The sequence below is a fragment of the Erinaceus europaeus genome, chromosome 19 (genome assembly GCF_950295315.1).
Source record: "Erinaceus europaeus chromosome 19, mEriEur2.1, whole genome shotgun sequence".
NCBI classification, from domain to species: Eukaryota; Metazoa; Chordata; class Mammalia; order Eulipotyphla; family Erinaceidae; genus Erinaceus; species Erinaceus europaeus.
In genome coordinates, this window is record NC_080180.1 from 61212985 (window position 1) to 61238564 (window position 25580).

The 25580-nt window shown below is 46.0% G+C and overlaps 1 long non-coding RNA gene across 2 annotated transcripts in view; it reads left to right on the forward strand.

Moving 5' to 3' along the window:
- The window catches only part of LOC132534665 (uncharacterized), a 183983-nt gene that overhangs the window by 25532 nt on the left and 132871 nt on the right, over nucleotides 1-25580 (forward strand). For both annotated transcript variants that reach the window (XR_009546403.1, XR_009546404.1), the window contains one exon: nucleotides 4451-4552. This is a non-coding gene — a long non-coding RNA (uncharacterized LOC132534665). The remainder of the gene's footprint in view (nucleotides 1-4450; nucleotides 4553-25580) is intronic.

The following is a 25580-nucleotide window of genomic DNA, read 5'->3' on the forward strand; positions in this document are numbered from 1 at the left end:
AAAACACTACTACATTTGTCTGGCATACGGTGTGCACTCAAAAAGATGTTTCCACTTTTATTGTTTGTAATAACAACCTCTTAAATTTAATACCCCAAGAGTGTCATTTTGGAATGTCTCCTTGGAGCCACTGTACTGAAGTAAGCTGATCTAAAGAACCAGTCAATAAGTCTTTATGCCGATACTGGACAAAAAAGTTAGAAAAGAAGGAGATGTTTTCCACCACAACAAGAAATAGTGGGTAAAGATGGAAATTTTGTCAAGAAATGATCACTTCAAGGAAGCCTTAGATCCCATGGAATGAGACACTTCGGACTCCTGTTTGGGGAGCGTGTGGGACTGACACCTGCTTGTGCCCCTCATCCCGTGGCTAATGGCTGCTTGTTCCTCTAGAGCTACCGGTTAGGCTTCGTCTTCGACAAGTGTGACCTTTTCAAACAGCTCAGTGTTTTGAGGAAAGGTGGCCTCTTAGTGTGTTCTACTAGCAGAGTTGCCATAATAATGACAGTAGCTATTATTATTACTAATAGTCTGTGGCAGAATGTAGTTGACTGTTGACTCAAGTGAGTTTTGGGATGCTACCTCCTGGTTTCACCTCTAAAATAGACAGAAAGTTCACTCTGCCGGGTTGGCATCTAATAGATGCTATTTAATCTTAGTAGTTTAAACATGGTTTTGCTTTTCTTAATACCTTAATTGTTAATATCTTATATGAATCTTTGATCATGTTTTTGCAAAGGTAAAATTTGATATAATCACCTAGAAAATTAAAGTAAAATCCATCAGTCAAGCTCCCACATATGAGTTTGCCTGGGCCTTCTGAACAATTATTTTAGAATAATTTCTCAGTTCGTAGCCTTAAATCAAGTTATTTATCATAAAAGTCATTCCAACATCAACACTTACTATGTCTTATCTGTCATCATGCTCTCTGACTTACGCTACTAGCAATGACAAAAATAACTTTTTACTGTAAAGTTTCTAAAACTTTTGTTTATTTTACTTTAATGAGAGAGAGAGAGAGAGATTGATCCCAGTACAGTACCTAACGAGAGAGAGATCCCAGTACAGTACTTAACTCTAGAAAGAGAGATCCCAGTACAGTACTTAACTCTAGAGAGAGAGAGAGAGAGAGATCCCAGTACAGTACTTAACTCTAGAAAGAGAGAGAGGTCCCAGTACAGTACTTAACTCTAGAGAGAGAGAGAGAGAGATCCCAGTACAGTACTTAACTCTAGAGAGAGAGAGAAAGAGAGAGAGAGAGACAGATCCCAGTACAGTACTTAACTCTAGCTTATGGCGGTGCCAAGGATTGAACCTGGGATCTTAGAGCCTCAGGCTTGAAAGTCCTTTCCATAACCTTTATGTTATCTCCCCTGCCTAAGATAGCTTTTCATAGACTCTTCTGTAATTGATCATCATAAGAGTCATTTGATAAAAGAAAAAAGAAATACTGCCATGTCTGAGGAAACTGAGGCACAGAGAGCCAGCATGTTTCGTAGGTCACGCCTCACACAAATCCTACATTCCTACTCTGACTGCGAAATGACTATTAAATGGACACTATTTCTAGCAATTGTCTTTGCCTACTATCACTTGATTTCAAACCCGTTCTTTTAAAAATTTTTCTATTACCTTTATTTTATTTATTGGACAGAGACAGTCAGCAATTGAGAAAGAAGGAGGTGATAGGGAGAGACAGAAAGACACCTGTAATACTGCTTTGCCACTTGCAAGGCATTCCCCCTGCAGGTGGGGGCCAGGGGCTCAAACCTGGGTCCTTGAGCATTGTAACATGTGTGCTCAACCAGGTGCACTCCCACGAAGTTAAATTTAAAAAAAAAATTCTTTTATTAGCGGATTAATGGGTTACAGTCAACAGTAAAGTATAATAGTCTGCACATGTGTAACATTTCCCAGTTTTCCACATAACAATTCAACCCCCACTAGGTCCTCCTCTGCCATCATGTTCCAGGACCTGACCCTTCCCCTCCCCATCCCAGGGTCTTTTACTTTTATGCAATTCTTCTTCTGCCTTTTAATTGGATAGGAAAGAGAGACATTGAGAGGGGACAGGGAGATAGAGAGGGAGAGAAAAAGAAAGACACCTGCAGACCTACTTCACCACTTGTGAAGCTTCCTCCTGAAAGCTGAAGCTTCCTGAAGCTTGCCCCTGGGGAGTGGGGTCTTGAACCCAGGTCCTTGAGCATGGTAACATGTATGCTTAACTGGATGTGCCACTGCTCCTGCTCCTTTCCTCTGATAGAGAAATGTAACATCAAGTACTAAGCATGGTTGACTTATTAGTAGCTCCACTCTCTTTGGATTTGGCTGGTACCTTGTGGTTTCTGAGCAGTTGGAGTCACTCACCGCCTTTGACTACGTTAACCTTCTACTGTCAGGAGCGTAGTAGGCAGGAATAAAGAGCCTCAGGTCTTTCCCTTTGTCACAGATGTGGCTTGATAGCCACTTCAAATACAGTGTGTTACATAAGTCTGCTTTTAATACTCCACAAAACTACTGCATGTGGTTTCAACAATTTTATCTGTTTTTTTTCAAAACCTGCATAGATTTATTGGCTATAGCTCAGTAAATTCCATGAGTGGATAAGCTGATACAGATGGTAGTGACTAGATGCTGGGAGATGGAGGGCATTTCAACAGCCTGGAACTGCTGCGGATAAGGCCCCTAGACTTGTGTTCTTAGTCAGTCTCTGCTTTTAAGTTTGACTTTCTAGTGTCTTTGATTATGACTTAGATTTCAGGAGTGAAGACAAAGATATTTAACATGGATATCAATTGATTCATATCCTGGCCATGGTAAAAGAATTGACTTGTAGGGAACACTTTGATTTTTACTTATAACTAACTTTCATATCAGCAAATCCTATTTCACTTCATAAGACAAAGAAACAGCCCATGAAAACAAAGAATTTTTTAATAAAGTGTCTTCTATTAAGCCCTAAAGTCAGTGATCTTTATGTTGAATTTGATTCACTTGAGATCTTGCTAAAAGTAAATATGAATACTTGAAAATAGTATGAAATAAATGGTGTTGTCTCCTGGAATTGAGAGATACATCAGTTATCCTGGGAAAGGTACGAAGTTTTGCAGCATTTTTGTATTAGACATATGATTGATTCTTAGAGTCTTTTATTAATTCAGTGTTATGACATAAATCTGCCTTTATGTTCTTCATAAATCATTGGGAAATTATTTGATATATTGAAGCAGATAAGTTTTGAGTTTCGATGACAGAATGTACATACATTTTCAATTAATATTACCTTCATAGCTTCCTTCCCAAGCAAAGTTGGATGCATTTTATTATTCTGACCCTCATCTTTGGACCTGGGTGGATTTAACATCTTCATTCTTGCTTTTGGTTGAGAGGGTTTCTTAAGTCATCAGGAGAGAAATTTCTGGCTCATAGGGCTAGGTCTTTCCATTTTCCCAGGATCCTCAGACAAAACCGCTATCTTGAGTTGACACTTAACTGTTTCCTTCATTACTTCTGTTCTTCTCCTCTTCTTTTCTCTTCTTTTCTCTTCTGCTAGAACACTGCTCAGCTCTCGTTTGTGATGGTGCTGGGGATTGAACCTGGTGCCTCAGGGCATCGTACTTGAAAGTCTTTTTGCATAAGCACTATGCTATCTCCCCGCCCCTTTCCCTTTGTTTCTTAATATTTTATCTTTTACATAGACTGTTTTAAAGCCATGTACCTATATCCTTTACATTCAGTGCCACCAAGGTGGATGAGCTAGTCTTGACTGAAGACTTCTTCTTCTTCTAGCGTTTGCCCTTCTTCCGTAGCCAGTCAACAGCGTCAGGTTGAGCCTGATGTCAAGTTTCGAGACCTCCTTTGAATCTGGAGAGGTGGCAGTCGTTGACTATGTGGGTCATAGTCTGTCTGTACTGAGGAGTTGGAACAGATGGCCCACTTTGGTCATTTTCTCCACATCAGGGCTCTGACACAATTCAGAATAGGAAATCTTCAATTAATGCTCCATAGAATAAAGTATCAGGTTTATCGCTTAGAAATGTATTTCACTATAGCAAATAAATATTAAAATATGGAGGCAGAGATCAGCAAGCACATACTGACTGTGCACAGAGCTCTGCCTTCAGCTGAGAAGGATGAGAAAGATGCAGGTGATCTCCGGGCTCACAGCATGGAGCCAGGCTTCCCAAACATAACTGGGACACAGGTTTCATCTTATCCTCTGCAGAAGGAGGGAAGGAAGGAAGGAAGGAAGGAATTAAAGTAGATGATCCTTAGAAAAATTTTCCAGCTTTAAAATGTGATCACTGGGTGTGTTTGAAAGACTAAGACTTTGTGATACAGAACTTAATCATGTCCGTGTATAAGGTTTAGGATGGAACATCAGCAGAGTTGTTATAGAAGAAATAATCCCCAAGACTCACTCTTCGGGCTCTGTGTTTTGGAACAGGGACAAGAGTGGCTCAGAGGAGAGCACTTGGCCTGTATCATCCCTCTACACTCAGGTGGCACTTCGTGTCAGTTCCTGTGAACAGAAGGTCAACAGAAACATGTAAGTAGAAGGGTGAGCTGCTGAGACACTCTGTTAAGGAAAAGGCACTCCTTTTCCTTAGGACTGGTGGAATGGCTCTCTGGGCAGTGTTCTCCTTGACCATGTGTGTGGCCCAGGTTCAAGCCCTGCCCCCACCACATTGCAGGGAGATTTGTTGCTGTGTTCTCGCTCTGACTTTGCTGTCTCAGGAAAAGAAAATTAAAAAAAGGAGGGGCCAGGTAGTGGTGCATCTGGTTAAGAGCATACATTGCAGTGGGCAATGTTGGTTTGCTTCTGGATTCTGCTTCTAAGACCCCTTCTGTTTCATTGGTTTGATCCCCCTGCTTAACACTGTATTCTATTTGCATAGCCACTGTTGACTGAGCACCGCCCTGCCTCCAGGACATTGGTTTAATCCTCATTGGTTCGGGCTTTTTCCTTCTCCCCGCCCCCTATCCTATTTACATCCTTTTCGGACCTGACTCTTCCGCCTCAGGATATATAAGGACAGGATTGTGATTAGAGAGAGCTTAGATTGCGCTGCATTCCACATGAATAAAGACTGAACTGCGTACCACTCAGCCATGAGTCCCTGGTCGTCTCTGTCTCCCGCCCATGAAGCTCAGCCCGGCAGGGCAAGGACCCAGGCTCAAGCCCCTGGTTCCCACCTGCAGGGGAAAGCTTCATGAATGGTGAGGCAGGGCTACATGTGTCTCTCTCTGTCTCTCTTCTTCTCTATCTCCCTTTCCCCTCTCAGTTTCTCTCTGTCTCTATGTATCCAATAATAGATAAATAAAAAGATTAAATAAAAAAAAAGAAAAAGTAAAAGAGAGAAGACACGGAAAGGAAACTCAACCACATCCTCATCCTCCTGCCCCTGGGTTGCTGTGTTGCCGATGGACTGTTAGGAACTTCTTTAGTGTTCCACTTCTTCTTCCCTTGCTCCTGTTAGCGTCTTTACTGCCCCCTGCTGTGGTCCAACACTGTGCAGTCGTCCAGAGGGTAGCCACTGCCACCTGAGCAGTTCCTGTCCTCATAACACCTGACTTATTCGAGAGTTAGCCACCAGGTCCCATCACCACACACCCAAACAGGTATGTCCTCACCGCTGACACCAGACATTCACTCCACATCCCAGTAGATTCCCGTTGCTGATTGTCTCTGATTAGCAAAGCTCAGGCCCCTTTCCCGTCACATGACTTCCTGGAAGCACGAAGGTCATACCTCCCCCTCTTCTGTCGTAAGAGGTAGGACGCAGATAAAAGATTCATGCAATGGACAGTCTCCCAAAATTAGGAAGGAGAGATCAGATAAAGGACAGCAAAAATAAATGAACTGAACTATTTTGAAGATTTTATTTCTTCAATAAATGCCAGAGGTTTATCTTGGTTCTTTCCTCCGATCGACACATGAAGAGCTGCCCTCCAGTCTTGCCAACTTTGCGTCCGTTTATTGGCGATGTATTTTATGTGCACGGTACATTGTGTGATATACAAGAACTTTTGTTTGAAAAGTGAAGACAGATGGAGTCCTGGTCCTCGAGGGACTTCGAGTCTGAAGCGGGGGCTCTGCAGCAATGAGGAGGGCGACTGTGTGTCTCAGGCTGCTCACTGGTCCAGTGAGCCCTGTAGTAAGCGCCCTAGACACGGATTCCCGCAGGCACACTCTGCAGAACACCTGGAACCAGGGTGCCACATTGTCTGCAGTGGCCTAAGCACCATGGACTTGCCATTCTCACTCCCTCTCCAGGAATCTGCCGTCCTCTGAGATGGCTGAGTGCTCAGTAGACTGGTGGAGTCAGTCTGCATTTGGCTAGTGGGGAAGAGGGTTGAGTTAGGGATCGGTGAGTTCAGTGAGTAGAGTTCTTTGGTCTGCAGATACTCCCATGACAAGTTACAGTTCCCTTTCACCCTGGGCGGGGGGTGGGGGTGGGGGGTGGGGGAAGCTAGACCTGAGGATTTTGCACTTCTTTCTCTCGTCAGAACCTGTAATTTAAAACCAATTCCATCTTCTGCTTTTCTAGCTCAGAGGCCTATGGGCTTTGTTTCTGGACTCATGTGACTCAGTCTTTTGTCCTGCGTACCAAATACCTCAGTCGGTTTCATTTTTTTTTTCCCCCTTTTGTTGCCCTTGTTGTAGCTTCGTTGTGGTTATTATTATTGCCCTTGTTGACACAATTCGTTGTTGGATAGGACAGAGAGAAATGGAGAGAGGAGGGGAAGACAGAGAGGGGGAGAGAAAGACAGACACCTGCAGACCTGCTTCACCGCCTGTGAAGCGACTCCCCTGCAGGTGGGGAGCCGGGGGCTCGAACCGGGATCCTTACACCCATCCCTGCGCTTTGCGCCACATGCGCTTAACCCACTGTGCCACCGCCTGACCCCCAGACGGTTTCATTTTGACCATTACTTTGTTCTTCAAAATCTTTGAAAGTTTATGAATCTTTGGCATTTAACTTTCATAATCTCCTTGTCTGTTATTTGATTTTTCCTACTGAAACATATACTGTTATTTTCTTTCAACCTCACTTGCCCTTTTGTTGCCTTTCTTATGTATTTTAAAAAATATTTAAAATCTCTTATTTATTTGTTGATAGAGGCAGAAATTGAGAAGGAAGGTGGGAATAGAGAGAGAAGGAGAGAGACAGAAACAGAGACCCCCCACTTTCCTGCCTGTGAAGCTTCCCCCCTGCAGGTGGGGACTGGGAGCTTGAATCCGTCTTTGTGCATTCTGACATGTATGTTCATCCGGGTGCACCAATGCCTGCCCCCTCTCATGCATTTTCTTTGAAAAATTTTACATCTCTGTTTCCTTTTATCCCCACCATAAGACTTTAAGAAATAAGCTTTAGAAATACGACAGATGGGAATCTAGCAATAACTCCCCCCAAAATAATAGACTCCTGGGTCATTTTTAGTGGATCATTTTGTAAGCAAATAAATCAACAGTGATTTTGTCAAAGTCACATCTGATTAATTTCAGAGTTTAGTTGAGAACTCAGTTTGTAATCTTTTTCTTTCTCTTATAAAGACAGAACCAGGGGGTAAGAAATGGAAAAAGGAGAGAGAGAGAGAGAGAGAGAGAGAGAGAGAGAGGGGAAACTGCTCCACTGTTTGCAAAGCTTCCCACCTGCACTTTGCACCTGCAGGTTGTGACCAGGGCCTGAAACCTAGAACTCTGGCATGGTGATGTATGCTACTATCTGGTCCCCAAGATTTTGTGATTTCTTATTCTAGTATTAGTTCCAGTGTTTCTGGATACACTTTCTCTAAAATATCACAAGTACTTTTTTATTACAAGCACTGCTTCATTGATCATGAAGTTTCTGCCCTACAGGGGGGAACCAGGGTATTGAAGCCAGGTTCTTCTGCACAGTAGTGTGTACATTAAATCAGGTTTGCCACCACTTGGCCCCCCGGTCTTCTTTGTTCTTATGTATTTTTGCTATGCTGACTAGATGTCCGTATTTTTCTCTATCTATTGATAAGTGTCTATATATATTTGCCTCCAGGGTTAGCACTGGGGCTTGGTACCTACACTACAAATCCACTGTTCCTGGAGGCTTCCCCCCCTTTTGTTGCCCTTGTTTTATCGTTGTGGTTATTATTGTTGTTATTGATGTAGTTGTTGTTGGATAGGACAGAGAGAAATGGAGAGAGGAAGGGAATACAGAGAGGAGGAGAGAAAGACAGACCTTTGCAGACCTGCTTCACTGCTTGTGAGGTGACCCCCTTGCAGATGGGGAGCCGGGGGCTCTAACTAGGATCCTTACGCCAGTCCTTGTGCTTTGCGCCATGTGCAGTTAACCCACAGCGCTATCGCCTGACCCCCCAAATTTTATATTTTTATAACTAACAGTTACACCCATACACTTATATTTCAGTCTGTATTTATCAGTTGACATCAAGGATAAAATAGCATCCATCTTCTTTTAAAAAAAGAATTTATTAAGCCTTTGGCCTGTTGACACAAGATCTATATTAAGATAGAGAATCTCACCTACTTTGTTGATGATTTTCTCACAGCAATTAGATTGTGTATGGGAGGGAAAAACACACGTCCTCAGACTGACTAGGTCAGCCTTGAAAGTTCATTGACCATATAAGCAAGTGAGGTCTCTTCCCATGAGACCCACAGGGCCTCCAGGGCCATTGGGGCCACCAAGACCAGGCCAGGTGAGGGCAGAATTGGGTCTTAGCCATCTGGTCTCTGCTGGAGAAGTAGCCGGGGAGAAGGGTGAAGAGGCTGACCATGTTATTAGGAGAGGTGCAAGCTTTGTGTTCACAGCTCTCTCTTCCCGAGGATCCTGAGAGCCAGACCCCATGCAGGTTAAAATTGGCTTCGGTTCCCAGTTGAACCCTTCAGGATTCATGCGGTGTCTAATCTGATCAGAACAGAAATTGATGCAGGACCTGGTGAGTTACTACAATCGTTATTACATTCCCCTCAGTCCTAATGATGCTCTCCTCCTTTCCCTGCTCAATAACCCGGGAAACTGTGATCTTAGAAGTTGGTATCACTGCATGGCGACACTGTTTGCCTGGGGACCCCACACTTGCTGCCCAGATTCATGGCCACTGGGCCATTGGTGCCTGCAGAAGAGCAGCAGGGGGGTGGGTGACATCAGAGAAACTGCCTCTGGGAGCTGGCAGTAGTCACCATGTGACCATTGAGCATGCCGGCGTCCACTGTGTAACACAGGAAGATTTCAGCGTTTGCTCCTTTTTCTACAATAGCAGATTTGCTGGCATTTCTTCTTTATTTGTCTTCCCTGTGAATGCATTTATTGTTCATGTTTTTTAGGGTTATTGTTAGCTTCATTGCATAATTAGTGGCATTCAGACACTGTTTTTTCAGCCTGAAAGCACTGTAATTACTTCTCATTCTCTGGTGGCACTTAGGGTCAGTGCTGAAGGTTTAAGGACTGTAATTCTATTGCTAGGTTGTAAATTTTTGTAAATTTAAAAATCTATTTTGTTCATCTTAAGTAAGAAAAAAAAAGGCAAGGAGCCACAGAAGCCAGAACCTTTCATTTGACTTAGCAGGAAGGGAGACCCACGGTTTTGATGAGTGGTGTTTGTGTGAGAGCTGTCAGGTCCTTTGTTTTGTCTCAAGTGGATCATTCTTGGCCGGCCCACTACTCAGCTGATTAATGCTAAGTCACCCAAATCATGCTTAAGATTTTTTTTTTTTAAAGAGAGTTTCTCTACTAGTTGCACTTTTGAATTGTTAACGAGGAAAAAAATATATGGGCTTATACACTTTAGCCATCCTGGGTTCAAAACCTACTTGATTTATTTGAGAATCCCTAAAAAAAATGCAGTCACAAGGATTAAGTTCAAATCATGTTTGTAAAGGATTGAAGACAGAAGAGTCTTGTAAATGCACGTTACTTTTATTGTCCCTGTAGATTTGTGCCATTAGTTCTGTTTGTTTTTGAAGGGTGAGCAGAATGCCCCAGGGCCTGATGGCAGAAAGCTTTTTAGACTCAGAGTGCTCTGTAATTCTCAAGAGAGCATCAGATGCAGGAATGTGCCTGTGGGGTGTTTAGCTAATATTGAGAAAAGACTAAGAAACCCAGAGCTGGGGGAGATGTGCGAACTTCACCAGGTCTCCAGCTCAGCAGTTGGGAGAGCTCTGAGCAGTGTGTACAGGGGCAGCCTGTGTGTGTGTATGTGTGTGTGTGTGTGTGTGTTGTGTGTGTGCGTGTGTGCTGTGTGTGCTATGTACTGTGTGTTGTGTGTGTGTGCTATGTGGTGTGTATGTGTGTGTGCTATGTACTGTATGTTGTATGTGTGTGCTATGTGGTGTGTGTATGTGTGTGTGCTATGCACTGTGTGTTGTGTGTGTGTGCTATGTGGTGTGTGTGTATGTGTGTGTGTGTGCTATGTGCTGTGTGTTGTGTGTGTGTGCTATGTGGGATGTGTGTGTGCTATGTACTGTGTGTTGTGTGTGTGTGCTATGTGGTGTGTGTATGTGTGTGTGCTATGTACTGTGTGTTGTGTGTGTGCTATGTGGTGTGTGTGTATGTGTGTGTGTGCTATGTACTGTGTGTTGTGTGTGTGCTATGTGGTGTGTGTATATGTGTGTGTGTGTTGTGTGTGTGTGCTATGTGGTGTGTGTGTATGCTATGTGCTGTGTGTTGTGTGTGTGTGCTATGTGTGTTGTGTGTGTGTGCTATGTACTGTGTGTTGTGTGTGTGTGCTATGTGGTGTGTGTGTGTGCTATGTACTGTGTGTTGTGTGTGTGTGCTATGTGGTGTGTGTATGTGTGTGTGCTATGTACTGTGTGTTGTGTGTGTGCTATGTGGTGTGTGTGTGCTATGTGCTGTGGTGTGTGTGTGTGTGCTATGTGCTGTGGTCTGTGTGTGATATGTGCTGTGTGTGTGTTTGTGTGTTTATGGTGAGGCATAGCTGCATGTGTGTACTGTGTCCACAGGTGTCATGTGTGTACTCCCTTGTGTGCACACATGTTCTGTGTGTAGTGAAGCAGCCCACGTAGCAGGTATGCTGTGGGTTCTCGTTCTCTATGGTTGTCCCTGGGAATGGCTGGCGGTCTGCTGGTGGCTCTGGGCTGAATGTTCAGTTGGTGGGTCATCAGGCAAAAGAGCTGTCTCTGTCACTGCCCTTGTCCACTTTGGTGCAGTCCCAGCACCAACCTTTAGCAGACATTTCTGCACTGTGGTGGGCAGGACCTTTGCACCCCGAGTTTCTGGTGGAGAGCAGCCCCTCACTGCCCGGCAGTAAAAGGAGCCCCATTCTCTAGGACTTCTTGTGCTATGGTGTGTCAGAGCCGAGAGATCATGGTTTCTTTTACTGCCACACAGTGACGGGGAAAGTGGACATCTCGGGCCAGTCCAGCCCAATGGAAGGGCAGGGGCTCCCTGTACCGCCACCCAGAGGCAGGAAGGGAGTCCAATTAAAAACATCATTTGTTGTTGATGCTCAGATCTCTCTTATGTGCATTTGTATACTGTAGATATCATGGGATGGTTGTACAGTGAATTAAAGAGAAATGGGCACTTGACCAGCCTGGCATTATTGAATCAGAATAAGTCTGCTGGAGGAGGTGGTGTGTTTAGTGGGATCCCTGTCATGACTCTGCCTGGGATTCTGGCAGCTGACTTTGGACAATCGCTTCTTTGCTCTGAAGACACTTGTTAAGTGAAGGCTTCTTGAGTTTTAGTATGCCATCTGTATATATTTTGAATAGGGTGGGAATAGTCACCTTTTTATTCCTAGTTCTGGAAGTCAGAGGGATGGCACTGGCAAAGAGTTGAGAATTTTTTTAATCCAGAAAGAGGACTTAAAAGGGCCAAGTAGAAGGGACAGAAAATGGGCCAGTGCTCTCAGTTGCACTAGGATTTTTCAACAAATTAATAATTGACTAAAAACAAGGGAGTCAATGATTTATTCCAAAGATCTATCTTTAGAAAGGTCAAGTTTCAATAGTAAAACATGAAAAGGCTTGTCAAACTTAAAGGAGTTGGGCATGTCCAAAGACGTGTGAGTACATGTATACTCCCTCTCTCTCTCTCTCTCTCTCTTTCTCTCTCTCTCTCTCTCCCTCCCTCTGCCTGTTTCTTTCTTCCATTTTCCTTGGGCAGTTCCAGACCTGGGAAACTTGCCAGACCAGAACACCGGAGTCCCTGTCTTTGCTTTATCATGTAATATCATGATTTTGTGCTCCACTGGGAAAACCTTGTCATCGGTCAAATAGGATAGTGTGTGTGCTTCCAGGTTTATAGGACTGGGGTGAAGAAAGACAAAATAAGTGGCTTTTTTTTTTTTTGGCACCAGAGTTATCATTAGGGCTTGGTGACTGCACAATGACTCTACCACTCCATGTGACAATTCTTTTTTGCTTTTCGTTTTTTTTTTTTTTTCCTCATAGAGACAGATTAAAGTAGAAAGGAAGGGAGAGGGGAAATAAGGCACCTACAGCACTGCTCCACTGTTCATGAACTGTCCCCCAGCCCCCGAGTCTTTGAGCACAGTAATGTGCGTGCTGTACCAGGTACGCCACTGTCTGGCCCCCAGAAAATGGCAAGTTTAACGGAATTCTGAGGAACTATTAGCCATAGGAGAAGTCGAGGGGAGATAGAGCAGGAACAGGTGGAGGCTGGGAATTCTAACAGAAAAAACACCAGAGTCCTGGCACAGGTTCTTTGACACAGAGATTTCTCTAGGCCACAGTACAGTCCTCGGGACCTTTGGAAGTCTGTCCATAGCTGCAGTTCATTCCCAGGGCTCCTTGTTTCCGTGTTCTGGGACCTAGTCCAGCTGTAACCCCCTACCCCCACCCCCATTCTTGAGCTGAGTCTAATGAGCAGTGACTGTTCAAACCCCCTGCTGGAAGATTTCTAGAACAAAATTGGCACTTTGGGCAAAATGGACACATTAACATTTTTATTCAAAAAAGAAAAAAGAGAGAGTACCTTCCTGTTGGCAAGAGGTCTAGGGGTGTGAAAGGCAGAAGCCCCGGTGCTGACAGGAAGAGGCAATCTCTCATCTAAACTACTGCCATAAATGAGGAAAATACCATCCGTAGCTGAAACTATAGCTGGAACCCCCAAACTAAAATGAAGCAACAATGGTACTCAGTTCTCTTTTTGGATAACTTTTCACACTAATGAGTCTCAGAAGCCAGGTTCATCGAGTCCCAATTACTGAAAGGATTTCTAAAGTATGGTACCATACATCATGAGAAAATAGAGTAACTCTGTTAAAAAGAGGGTTGAAGTAATAAAATTATCATAAACAACCGGGTTCAGTTATGCTACGGAACATCTAGTGATTAAAACATTCTATCCCTGTAGCTTCACGATTTAAATTCAATTCACTTATATTTTTGCCCTGTCGCTAATTGCATTATTTGAAAATTCAATGATATGTAAAATATAAAGGCAGCAATTTAAAAACTAAATGTATATCTGCTCTAGGATGTCTCAATTTACTGCTTAATTTGAATAATTTGAGAACTATAAGAAAGTTGCTGAGAAGAATTAGTTTAAAAACATTTGGGACTGCTTTCCCTTGACTAGAACATAATGATGCTTAAAATAGAAAAGTACTGGAAATTGCAAAGTCTCATGGACTGGCTTCCCATGGACTTTCAAATGAAACTTTCCAGTAAATGGCCATGACCTGGTTAACTGAACAGAGCAAGTCTTTAAATAAGACTTCCACATACTAACTTGCTCAGTTTTCCAGTTTACAGCAGAGGAAGCTGAGCCCAGACAACATACACCTTTTTAGTAATAGAACTCAGACAGATCTTGAAGCCAATAAATATTGGTAGGGTACTATTTAGAACTGACCTTGGGCTTGACTCTGTGTGGCTGTTTTTATTATTATTATTATTATTTCTTTATTGGGGAATTAATGTTTTACATTCGACAGTAAATACAGTAGTTTGTACATGCATAACATTCCCCAGTTTCCCATATAACAATACAACCCCCACTAGGTCCTCTGTCATCCTTCTTGGACCTGTATTTTCCCCACCCACCCACCCCAGAGTCTTTTACTTTGGTGCGATATGCCAATTCCATTTCAGGTTCTACTTGTGTTTACTCTTCTGATCTTGTTTTTCAACTTCTGTCTGAGAGTGAGATCATCCCATATTCATCCTTCTGTTTCTGACTTATTTCACTCAACATGAATTTTTCAAGGTCCATCTAAGATCAGCTGAAAATAGTGAAGTCACCATTTTTTACAGCTGAGTAGTATTCCATTGTGTATCTAGACCACAACTTGCTCAGCCACTCATCTGTTGTTGGACACCTGGGTTGCTTCCAGGTTTTGGATACTACAAATTGTGCTGCCAAGAACATATGTGTACACAGATCTTTTTGGATGGATGTGTTGGGTTCCTTAGGATAAATCCCCAGGAGAGGAATTGCAGGGTCATAGGATAGGTCCATTTCTAGCCTTCTGAGAGTTCTCCAGACTGTTCTCCACAGATGTTGGACCAATTGACATTCCCACCGGTGGTGTATGAGGGTTGCTTTGACCCCACACCCTCTCCAGCATTTGCTGCTGTTACCTTTTCTGATATATTTTTTTTAATTGGGAGGATTAATGGTTTACAGTAAAACCTACCTACAGTTGTTGGTACATATGTAAAATGTCTCATTTGTTTGCAAAACACTCTATTCTCCCCCACCCCCACCAAATCCCTCCTCCACCATCTTGCACCAGGACCTGAAATCACTCACTACCCTCTGCCCGTAATCCTGTAATTTGATGCAGTACACCAAACTTAGTCCAAGTTCTGCTTTCTGTTTCCACTTCTGCTCTTATTTCTTATCTTTTATCTATGAATGGGATCATCCCATAATCATTCTTCTCTTTCTGACTTATCTCACTTAGCATGATTCCTTCAAGCTCTGACCAAGATGAGACGAAGAAGGTGAAATCACCATTCTTTATAGCTGAGTAGTATCCCATTGTGTATCTAGACCACAACTTGCTCAACCACTCATCTATGGTTGGAAACCTAGGTTGCTTCCAGGTTTTGGCTATTACAAATGGTGCTGCTGTGAACACAGGTGTGCACAGATCTTTGTAGATGGGTGTGCTTGGTTCCTTAGGATGTATCCCCAGGCTGCTTTTAATCTCATAGATGAATCTGAAGTTCTTGGGGGAGCCCTTTGCTGATGTGTCTAACATTTTGGCAGCTGGCCTGGAGGAATTGTCTCAGTTATTACATGGAGTATTTTAGATACTTCATTTATTTATTTTATTGTCAACAGAGTTATTTCTGGGGCTTAGTGCTAGCATTATGAATCCACCACTCCCAGTGGCCAGTTTTTTTTTTCTTTCTAGAAAGAATTGAGAGGGGAGGGGGTGATATAGAAGGAGAGAGAAAGAGAGGCAAGTGCAGATCTGCTTCACCCCTCGTGAAGAGTCCCCCCTGCAGATGATGAGTGGGGACTTGAACCTGGGTCCTTGCACATGGTGACATGTGCGTTTCACCAGGTGCACCACTACCCGGCCCCCATTCTAGAAAATTTTAAAGCAGTCTGTTTTTAGGGACCAAATGAGGTATGTGTTTAAGGGTTCAACAGGCTTTACAGCAGAAATGGTTTCAGCTACCAGGAGCCTCATCAGCTTGGAGCCAGAAGAGGCTGTGGTGAGCTGCTGCTCAGAGGAAAGTCCCGAGCTCCCCTCAGAGGTCAGTCCATGTGGAATCCCATGCTCTGTGCACATGAAAACCTGGAAGGTCTGACAGTCTTAATGCCACATAACCCACAGTGGAAGTCATCAGGCCACTCTGTCTCTGCGGTCAGACACACTCCCCTGTCACTTCATCTCCTGCTACCACGTGGCCGACCATCAGAGGCCAGCTTGGCACTAGCTCTGTGAGCCCAGGATGTTGAGCTGGTAGCATGGGATGGGCTGCACGTGGGTGAGGTTGGGAATAGTAATCAGGATGAGTGTGTAGGTCACTGGCGATCCCGTCTTAGGTCCCACAATACGGTAAATGAAAAAACAAACAAGACCAGAGGGGACGATGCTGCCCCCTAGGATGGCATGAGCCAGTCAGATGTAATTGGTGAGTGAGAGTTTGTAAGTTCTTCAACTCACAGCACCTAGTACGACTTGATGTACCTGTTATTGATTATGGACGTCTAGGTGAAACCCAAGGTCTATTCCCAATCACAGGTCTCTTTAAAGGTTAGTTTATCGATTGATGAAATGGAGGGCCAGATCATCTCTTTGGGCCTGTGTGTGTGTCGAGGGCTTGAGCCCAGGAGCCCAGGATCTTGTGCCTACAAGCCCTTCACCCTACCAGCTGCGTGACCCTCCTGGCTGCACGAACTAGAAGTCTGTCACCAAGGCATCACTGGCCATTCATTCTTTTGTCTTTTAGCATACTTCGATCCCTTGTTTCTGTTCTTGTGAAATGGCTTGTTTTTAAAGACCTTCTGAGAAGGAGATTCTTATCCCTCAGGCACTTTTTTTGTAAAGACAAAAGAGGCTAAAATGTGTTCTGAGAAGGGAGTTGGAGTTGAAACTTAGTTTTCTGGAGGGGGGGAGAGTAGAGAGAGTGAGAGAGAGAGAGAGAGAAAAGAGAAAGAAAAGAAGAGAAGAGACCTGGGTCTGAAAAACAGCTCACTTGGATAGTGCACTGTTTCACCTTGCTTTACCACGAACACAGTCCAGGTTCAAGTCCAGAGAGCATCAGAGAGGGAGACGGAGAGGGAGAGGGAGACGGAGAGGGAGAGGGAGAGGGGGAGGGGGAGGGAGAGGGAGAGGGAGAGGGAGAGGGAAGGAGAGGAGAGGAGAAGGAGGGGGAGAGGAGGGGGAGAGGGAGAGGGAGAGGAGAGGGAGAGGAAAGGAGAGGAGAGGGAGGGGAGGGGAGGGGGAGAGGGAGAGGAGAGAGAGGAGAGGGAGAGGGAGCAGGAAAGGAGAGGGAGAGGGAGAGGGAGAGGAGAGGGCGAGGGAGTGGGAGAGGGAGAGGGAGAGGGAGAGGGAGAGGAGAGGGAGAGGGAGAGGAGAGGAGAGGAGAGGAGAGGGAGAGGAGAGGGAGAGGAGAGGGAGAGGAGAGGAGAGGGAGAGGAGAGGAGAGGGAGAGGAGAGGGAGAGGAGAGGGAGAAGAGAGGGAGAGGGAGAGGGAGAGGGAGAGGAGAGGGAGAGGAGAGGGAGAGGAGAGGAGAGGGAGAGGGAGTGGGAGAGGGAGAGGAGAGGGAGAGCGAGAGGAGAGGAGAGGAGACTGAGGGGAGGGAGAGGGAGAGGAGAGGGAGAGGGAGAGGAGAGGAGAGGGAGGGGAGGGAGAGGAGAGGGAGAGGAGAGGGAGAGGGAGAGGAGAGGGAGAGGGAGAGGAGAGGGAGAGGAGAGGAGAGGGAGAGGAGAGGGAGAGGAGAGAAGAGAGGGAGAGGGAGAGGGAGAGGGAGAGGAGAGGGAGAGGAGAGGGAGAGGAGAGGAGAGGGAGAGGGAGTGGGAGAGGGAGAGGAGAGGGAGAGCGAGAGGAGAGGAGAGGAGACGGAGGGGAGGGAGAGGGAGAGGAGAGGGAGAGGGAGAGGAGAGGAGAGGGAGGGGAGGGAGAGGAGAGGGAGAGGAGAGGGAGAGGGAGAGGAGAGGGAGGGGAGAGGAGAGGGAGAGGGAGAGGAGAGGAGAGGGAGAGGAGAGGGAGAGGAGAGGGAGAGGGAGGGGAGAGGAGAGGGAGAGGAGAGGGAGAGGAGAGGGAGGGGAGAGGAGAGGGAGAGGAGAGGGAGAGGAGAGGAGAGGGAGAGGAGAGGGAGAGGAGAGGGAGAGGGAGAGGAGAGGGAGAGGGAGAGGAGAGGGAGAGGGAGGGGAGAGGAGAGGGAGAGGAGAGGGAGAGGGAGAGGGAGAGGGAGAGGGAGAGGAGAGGAGAGGAGAGGGAGGGGAGAGGAGAGGAGAGGGAGAGGGAGCCAGCACTCCACCCTCACTGGAGCTTCCCCAGTACCATCCATGGTGCTTTTATGTGGTGTTAGGGGCTCACACCCGGGGCGTCATGCCCAGTGTGTGTTCTATGGGGTGAACTGCCTCCTGGCCCCTATTTCCCAAGTCACTTGGTTCAGAACAATAATGGCTGTGTGGCCTGTCCTCGGCCCATCCATCCACGGCACGCAGATGGGAAGATGGTCGCTAAGGAAAGCCGGATTCTGGCAGTGAAGAGCATGGCTCCTCTCTAGGTCTCGCAGCTCTTCAAAGAGCATCGCGGCCTCTTTAGATAGGTGTGATTAGCTTCCCTTTCAAGGCATGCTCTCAAGTGTCTTCACTCACGAGTGAGTCCAGGGGCCACTGGGATGTCACCAGGCCGTCCTCTCTGTGGACCTGAAGGCAGTGCTCCGAGGGGAAGGGCACACTTTGCCCTCCATCAAAGGGAACCGTGTCATTGATGTGGGCATACTGAGGTGGGACAGCTGGCTGCATTTTGGCTGATGGGCCTGATTTATTTCTCTGTTCTCGGTGACAGGAGTCTTTCTTTCTTTCTTTCTTTCTTTCTTTCTTTCTTTCTTTCTTTCTTTCTTTCTCTCTCTCTCTCTTTCTTTCTTTCTTTCTTTCTTTCTTTCTTTCCTTCCTCCTCTTCCACTTCTTCTCCTCCTTCTTCTTCTCCTTCTCCTTCTTCTCTTTCTCTTTCTCCCTCTCTTTCCTTTTGCTGATCTGGGGCTTCACACATGCATGATCCCACCACCCCAGGCCAACTTTTACATTCATTTTACTTGGGGAGAGAGAGAGAGAGAGAGAGAGACCGACCATAGCACTCCCCCCCCAATACTTGGAGCTTCCTCAGGGGCTGTGGGTGGCTTACCCATGCAGTCAGGGCTCAAACCTGGGCCCTTGTGCATGCTAAGTCATGCACTTTATGGGGTGAGACATCTCATAGCTGCCCAAATCTGTTCATATGTCAGAGATGAGTTCATCCGAGAGAGAGGAAGAGCAAGAAGCCAGAGCTCTGCTCTGGAGCACACCCTGTGCTCCACCAGCCTGGGAGAGAAGCGGAAACTCGTCACATCATTACACTCCTCTCCGCAAACATCTTGAGGCCATCAGGTTGGAAATGTGGGGACAAGAATGCGTTTCTGATGACTTCCACACACAGGATGGTCCCACTGAATCATCTTTACAAGCGCCTCTCAGTTCCCCTCTTGCTCCCATGATTCATTGACTGAAGATGAAAATCTTACAAATGAAATAGAAAGCTTTGTGAGGCCGTTGTGGGCAATATCGGAGAGTGAAACCATCTGCTCAATGCTGCAACAGTCTGCAAACAGTCATGTGACATGATGAAAGGGCGCTCTGCTGCTGGGATCCGGGGCAGAGCCCGACACCCAGCTCCCAACTCAAACAAATTCAGTGTGTTTTATGGCCCAGAAAACGATCCTACTCAGGGAAACTGGTTTTGCAAATGCCTTGGAAATTAAAGGAACAAGTCCCAGCATAAACACTGCTCATAAAGCAAATGCCCTTTGTCAAACCCAGAACCAAGCTTGGAAACCTGCTTGATGGACTCAGTTGCTTACCATTCAGGGCAGAAGTGTCAGGTTAACGATCTACTTGAAACTAGACTCAAAAGTGTGGACACAGAAACTTTCTTCAGACAAAAAAATAATAATAATAATAATAAAAGGAAGAAGGCAGCAGGCACTTTGGGAGAATCAAAACTTGGAGAAGAAACTCTGGAACATTAAACAGTGATCACAACACCTGCCACCGGGCATGCTGATTTTGCACACATTCTTGTCCAGAGGACCCAGGCTTGAGCCTCTAGTGAGTGTGCTTGGAAATGGACCTGCTTGTGTGTAGATTAACAGAGATGGAGAAACTCCTCCCTGGGATACTGGAAAGAAAGACATTGAAAGACAAGGAAGGGAAGGAAAGAGGAGAGGAGGGGAGGGAAGGAGAGGGAGGGGAGGGGAGAAGTGAGGAGAGGAGAGGAGAGGAGAGGAGAGGAGAGGAGAGGAGAGGAGAGGGCAGGAGAGGAGAGGAGAGGAAACTCTCTGTAGGGCATGTGTCCTGTCATGCATGGAACCCAGGTTCCGCTGCTGGCCCCACATGGGAGTGCCACCACATCAGGGAGACATTGGTCCTGCGATGTCAGGGTTATCTTTGGAGCTTGGTGCTGACACTATGAATTCACTGCTCCCGGTGGCCATTTTTTCCCCTCCCTCCCTTCCTTCCTTCCTTCCTTCCTTCCTTCCTTCCTTCCTTCCTTCCTTCCTTCCTTCCTTCCTTCCTTCCTTCCTTCTTTTTATATTGGACAGATAGAAACTGAGAGAAGAGGGGAAGAGAGAAGGAGAGAGAGAGAGAGAGAGAGACACCTGGAGACCTGCTTCAGCACTTGTGAAGTGTCCCCCCTGCAGGTGGGGAGCTGGGAACTTGAATCCAGATCCTTACACATGTCCTTGCACTTAGTACTTACTATCTGTCTGTAACTGGGTGCACCACCACCCAGCGCTATGTCGTTTTTCTTTAAAGTGTGTGTGTGTGTGTGTGTGTGTGTGTGTGTGTGTGTGTGTGTGTGTGTGTGTGTGTGTTTCTGAATTCAGATTTAGAAACAGAGAGAGAGAAACAGGGAAGGAAGACCATCACAGAACTACTCCATCATCCAGGGCGCTCCCACAGTGTTGTCTGTGATGCTCCCATGTGGACCAGGTCTTGACTATCTATTTCAAACTCAGGTATCATTGCGTTCGGACATTCTCTGTGCCAGGATGGTGCACTTCCTTCATTCTGATTCACACCCTGCTAGTCCCAGCCTTTCCTTCCCATCTGGTAGCCACTTGCCAGGCTGATCCAAAAGTCCATTGCGGTTCTCCTTAGTTCCTCTGTTTGTTCCCTCTCCCTATTCCTGCATTCTAATAAATGTTCATCTGGGTTCTCTGGGAATGTGCTTCAGCTCATGTTGCAGTTCTGCAGGTGGTGTAGAGCCTCCTCTCAGGACAGCCTGTGCCGGCCTAAGTCACGTGTTTAAGGACGACAGTATCATCGTGTAGAAGACCAATGCTTGTGTTGTAGGTGCCTAGGTCATTCTTTGACAGGGTAGTTAAAGCAATTCCCCAGGACTGTGCTCACAACACTTCCCTGGGGAGCAAGGAAGAAGCCGGTTAGATGACTTCTTCTCAGGAGTGCAGGGTGACGGGGATACTTGGGCCAGAGAAATAGCTCACGAGCCAGGGCCCTGGCCTTGTCAGACGTGTGGCCCAGATTCGTCCCCTGGCTCCACATGGTGGGGGGGGGGGTCCTAGCAGTGGATGGAGTGCTAGTGTTGTGGTTCCTCTCCCTCTCTCCCTGCCTCTAGCTAATGAAGTTGACCTGGGAATGGTGAGATCATACAAGCACAAGACCCACGCTCATAGAAAAAGACACAGAAACTTGTGGCTACTGCTTGAACACACCTCTGGGGACAGATGACACACAAAGGACTGACCAGGGTGACAGATAGAATATTTCCTGGCCAGCATGATTTCCTCAGTGTCAGGGTATGTTGTTGCCTCTGGAACCACCATTTTCTCTTTGAAAGGGAACATAAAGCAGTTTTGATATTTCTCTCCTTCTGCCTTTTAAATGTGGACTATGGGGTCAGACTTCCTTATCTCTGCATGGAAAAATAGGCAGGCTTCATGACTTTCCCCAATTCCTCTTGTAAATACATTTTCTGGTAACTCCAGGTCACAGGAAATGGCCTCAGTTCAATAATTGAACTATTCTATGTGTTAGTAACAACTTCAGTCTTGAGTTCAAACCAAGACTTCTTGTCTGGCAGCTCAGTGGGAGACCTGAAGTTGAATTGAAGGTAGGGGGGATTTATTACCGAGTCTTCTGTTCCTTGCTCTCCAACTAGACATCGGAGGCCTCTGGTTAAGGGGTTAGGAGTGGAGAGAGGTCAGAAGGCAGCAGAGATGCCCATCCTAAGCTCCTTGAGTAGTGACTAAATGTCTTAGCAGGTGTTCGGAGCTGACAACTTCACACATGTTGACATTTGACTCTTGGAGTAGGGGTGTGCATTTTTTTGCAGGGGTCATCTTGCTTCTTGCCATGGGATTAGCAAATATGCTTCTATGTCTGTGATTAGTAGCAAATGACTCTCCTTAGTTGGAGCACAAAGCCATGCATTTGATGCAGTGTCTAGTGGATGGGTGATAGAACTTTATATTGGTCTGGTAAATCAAGCCAGAGAAAGAGGTTACACTGGCAGCAAGACTGGAGTAGAAGGATGTACAGATAGAGTCACATGATGTAAAAAATAGTATCAAGGTTGCGAGAAGACAGGAACAGAGATGATGGGATAGAAGCCATCTGCAGGGGAAAAGGCCAGAGGGAAAACAGGAAAGAAGAGTGTTAAGATATAAAAAAGATATTTTCGTGTGTTACTAGAACTGTCTGGGAACCACACAGTGCTGAGCTCTGAAAGAAGGTGTGTATGTGTGTGTGTGAGAGTGTGTGTGTGTGTGTGTGTGTGTGTGAGTGTGTGTGTGTGTGTGTGAGAGTGTGTGTGTGTGTGTGTGTGTGTGTGTGTGAGTGTGTGTGAGTGTGTGTTGTGTGTGTGAGTGTGTGTGTGAGTGTGTGTGTATGTGTGTGAGTGTGTGTGTGTGTGTGTGTGTGAGTGTGTGTTGTGTGTGTGAGTGTGTGTGTATGTGTGTGTGTTTAGGCAGCATGTGACCTGGCAGGATTAATAAGCTCACAGTTTTTTTTTTTTTCTCAAATGGTTTTAAAGATTTAGTTGGTTAATAAAACAGAAGAAAATGGACATCATTATTTTCTTTAAGAGAAACTGTACATGCTTCTTTTAAAAAGATAGAGGTATAAATTATTAACAGAAATTAAATGGTTGAAATAAGGGCTTAATTTAAAGGCAATAAGACCATTAATATGCTCATTAGATACAAAGTGGCTATTAGAAGCCTACTTAATGAGATTTAGCAACCACTAGAAACACCATGCCTATCTGTTAAGTAGCCCTTAAATATCAATAATTTTGTTTGTTATGGAAAACACGCCTAAACTATCCCAGCACAGCAGGAAAGCAACAAACACAAATAATAACAAAAGCAATATTAATGAGAGTGTATTATAAACCAGGCACCGTTGTACAGACCTCCCAAATCATGGTCTTTGGCACTTACAGCTGTTGTGTTTGGATTACTGCATCCTCATTCATAGCTGGGGAGACGTCCAAGGTAAGTAACCTGCCTGAACTCAAACAGCTTGTCAGGGGTGAAGCTTAACCCAGACAGCCTGCTTCTAGAAGCCATTCGCCCAGTCTCTGGGCTACTCAGCGGTCGGGCAGGTGTCGTAGCGGTGGACTCGCCAGCTGGAGACTGGGTGACGGACCCTCCAGCCAGACTTTCCCGTGTGACCTTTGGCACAACACACACCTGGCAGAAGTCACATGATTTCCCATAGTGGGAACTGTACCGGGAGTCATGGTCACTGATCCTCACTCTCAAGTCAGCTTGCAAGTTCAGCGAGGTCAAGGACCAGAACCAGGGGATGACAGGGTTCCTGAGGGTTCCACCCTCCTCCCCCTTCTGCTCTGGGGGGTTTATTCTCCACCCCTACAGACTGGTGGACAGCTCCCCCCATCTGCCCAGCCCAGCTCATTGTGCTACTTCCATGGCACTTGCTCCTGGGGCAGCATCCTTGGTGGGCAAGGATGTGAGGGAAGAGCTCGTCGGGAAGAGTTCGTCTCCAGGCTTGGGAATCTCCGAGAGCCAAACCACAGCGCTTGCGGAAGTCAGAGGACGCTTACAATTGCAGACCACCTGGAGGCTCTGCGTGTTGCTGCATCCTAGTTTGAATTTGAAGGTACGTTATAAATGGAAACGTTTAGGGGGGGATAGCCAGGAAAGGAATGTGCTGCTCATGTCACTTTTGCTTGTCCAAACTGTGTTGGGTAAATGCCGCCCATGGCAGGGCTTCTGCAGCACTGCTAACCATTAACCCGGGAGTCTACTGCTCACTGGTGATGCGTGCGTGCCAAGTGTGTGGCTCTCTTGAAGTCCTCGCCTGGTCTGTCAGTTCCTTTCCATATTTTGTTTTATTTTCCCTAATTTTTTAGCGTCAAAATCGTACCAGCTCATGGTGCTCCATTAGACTTCAAGAAACATGCCCTCCCCCTCCCCCACCCCCACCCCCCTTAAATGTTTGGGGGATCAGATTACAGTCCCCCCTTTCCTTCACGTGGATACATTTTTATTTATTCCCTCAAGCTAGGAATTTCATCATTTCTACCTCATTACAGCACCCACTTCATTACCTCTTAAACTCAAATGAACCTCAGTCACAGCATAGATGAGGTCTTTTTAAACTTAACTGAACAGAGAGACTTTGAAGGAAATGCATGTGCATAGACAACGTGGGAGTTGAGAGTTTAGAAAAGAGAGAGCCACACTGTCATTGAAGACACTCGGCTGAGCAGATGTAGCTGAAATAAAACACAGTCGGAGAACCAGCACACTGTGGCAGTGGAGAGCTGAGCCACGGGGTGGGCAAGACAGAGCTCTGTGTGGGGACCTCGAAGTCACCTCTGGGCACTGGCCACCACTTGCAACTGATCCTCGAAGGAAACTCCTCCCTTGTGATCTGAAGTCCCCTGATGGGACTCAGGCCCGTGACATCTTGGACCGTCCGCCCCAGAAGGGAGAATACCTCTACTGGCCTCCATGGACTCTCAGTGTGGCAAGTGTAAACTCCTTTTTCTAAGATGTTTGCATAGAAAAAAATACATCTTGACTTTCTCAACAACCCAGTCAATCTCTGTGGTCACTCCTAGCTGTGGACTTGCTTCCCGTGCACCTGAGTTGGATGCATGCTGTAATATCTGATGTCCTGTTGGACAGAGCTCCTGAGGGAGAGGCCATGCCACTAGGATTTCTTATCACATGAATGTGCTGACTTAGCTGATGAGACTTTCTACCCTTCCAGCTTTTAAATTCCCAGTTTTCGGAAATTCAGCAGTAGGGGATGCTAGAGAACTGAAATGATGGTGATGGAACCGAAACAGAGCTGTCCAAATAGAACATGGCTTCTTTAAAAAAAAAAACTTTATTTATTTATTTGGATAGAGACAGCCAGAAATCAAGAGGGAAGGGGGTGATAGAGACGGAGAGAGACAGAGAGACACAGGCAACCCTGCTTTACCACTTGTGAAGCTATCCCCCTGCAGGTGGGGGCTGGGGGCTTGAACCCAGGTCCTTGTGCGCTGTAATATGTGCGCTCAACCAGGTGCGCCACCACCCGGCAGAACATGGCTTCTTATAGTGCAGGCTGATGAGTCTGGTTATCCAGTTGATCCGCCATAACTTTCTCACCCACATGTGGCCATTGGAGTTTAGACCAAATTCAAAGAAAAGGAAGAATTTGAATTCTCTGGTCACAGGAGGCACATGTCATGTACCCACGTGGCCACACATTGGACAGAGAAGCTCTGGAGCATTTTCCAGCATGGCAGAGTGTTCTGCTGCTTGGCCATCTCTAGAGTAACGTCCTTCTCCCGCCTACATGCACAGAGTGACACAGAAAAGTGCCTTGCAATGACTCCAGCCATATTCTTAGGTTGCTGAGTTAAGTAATTG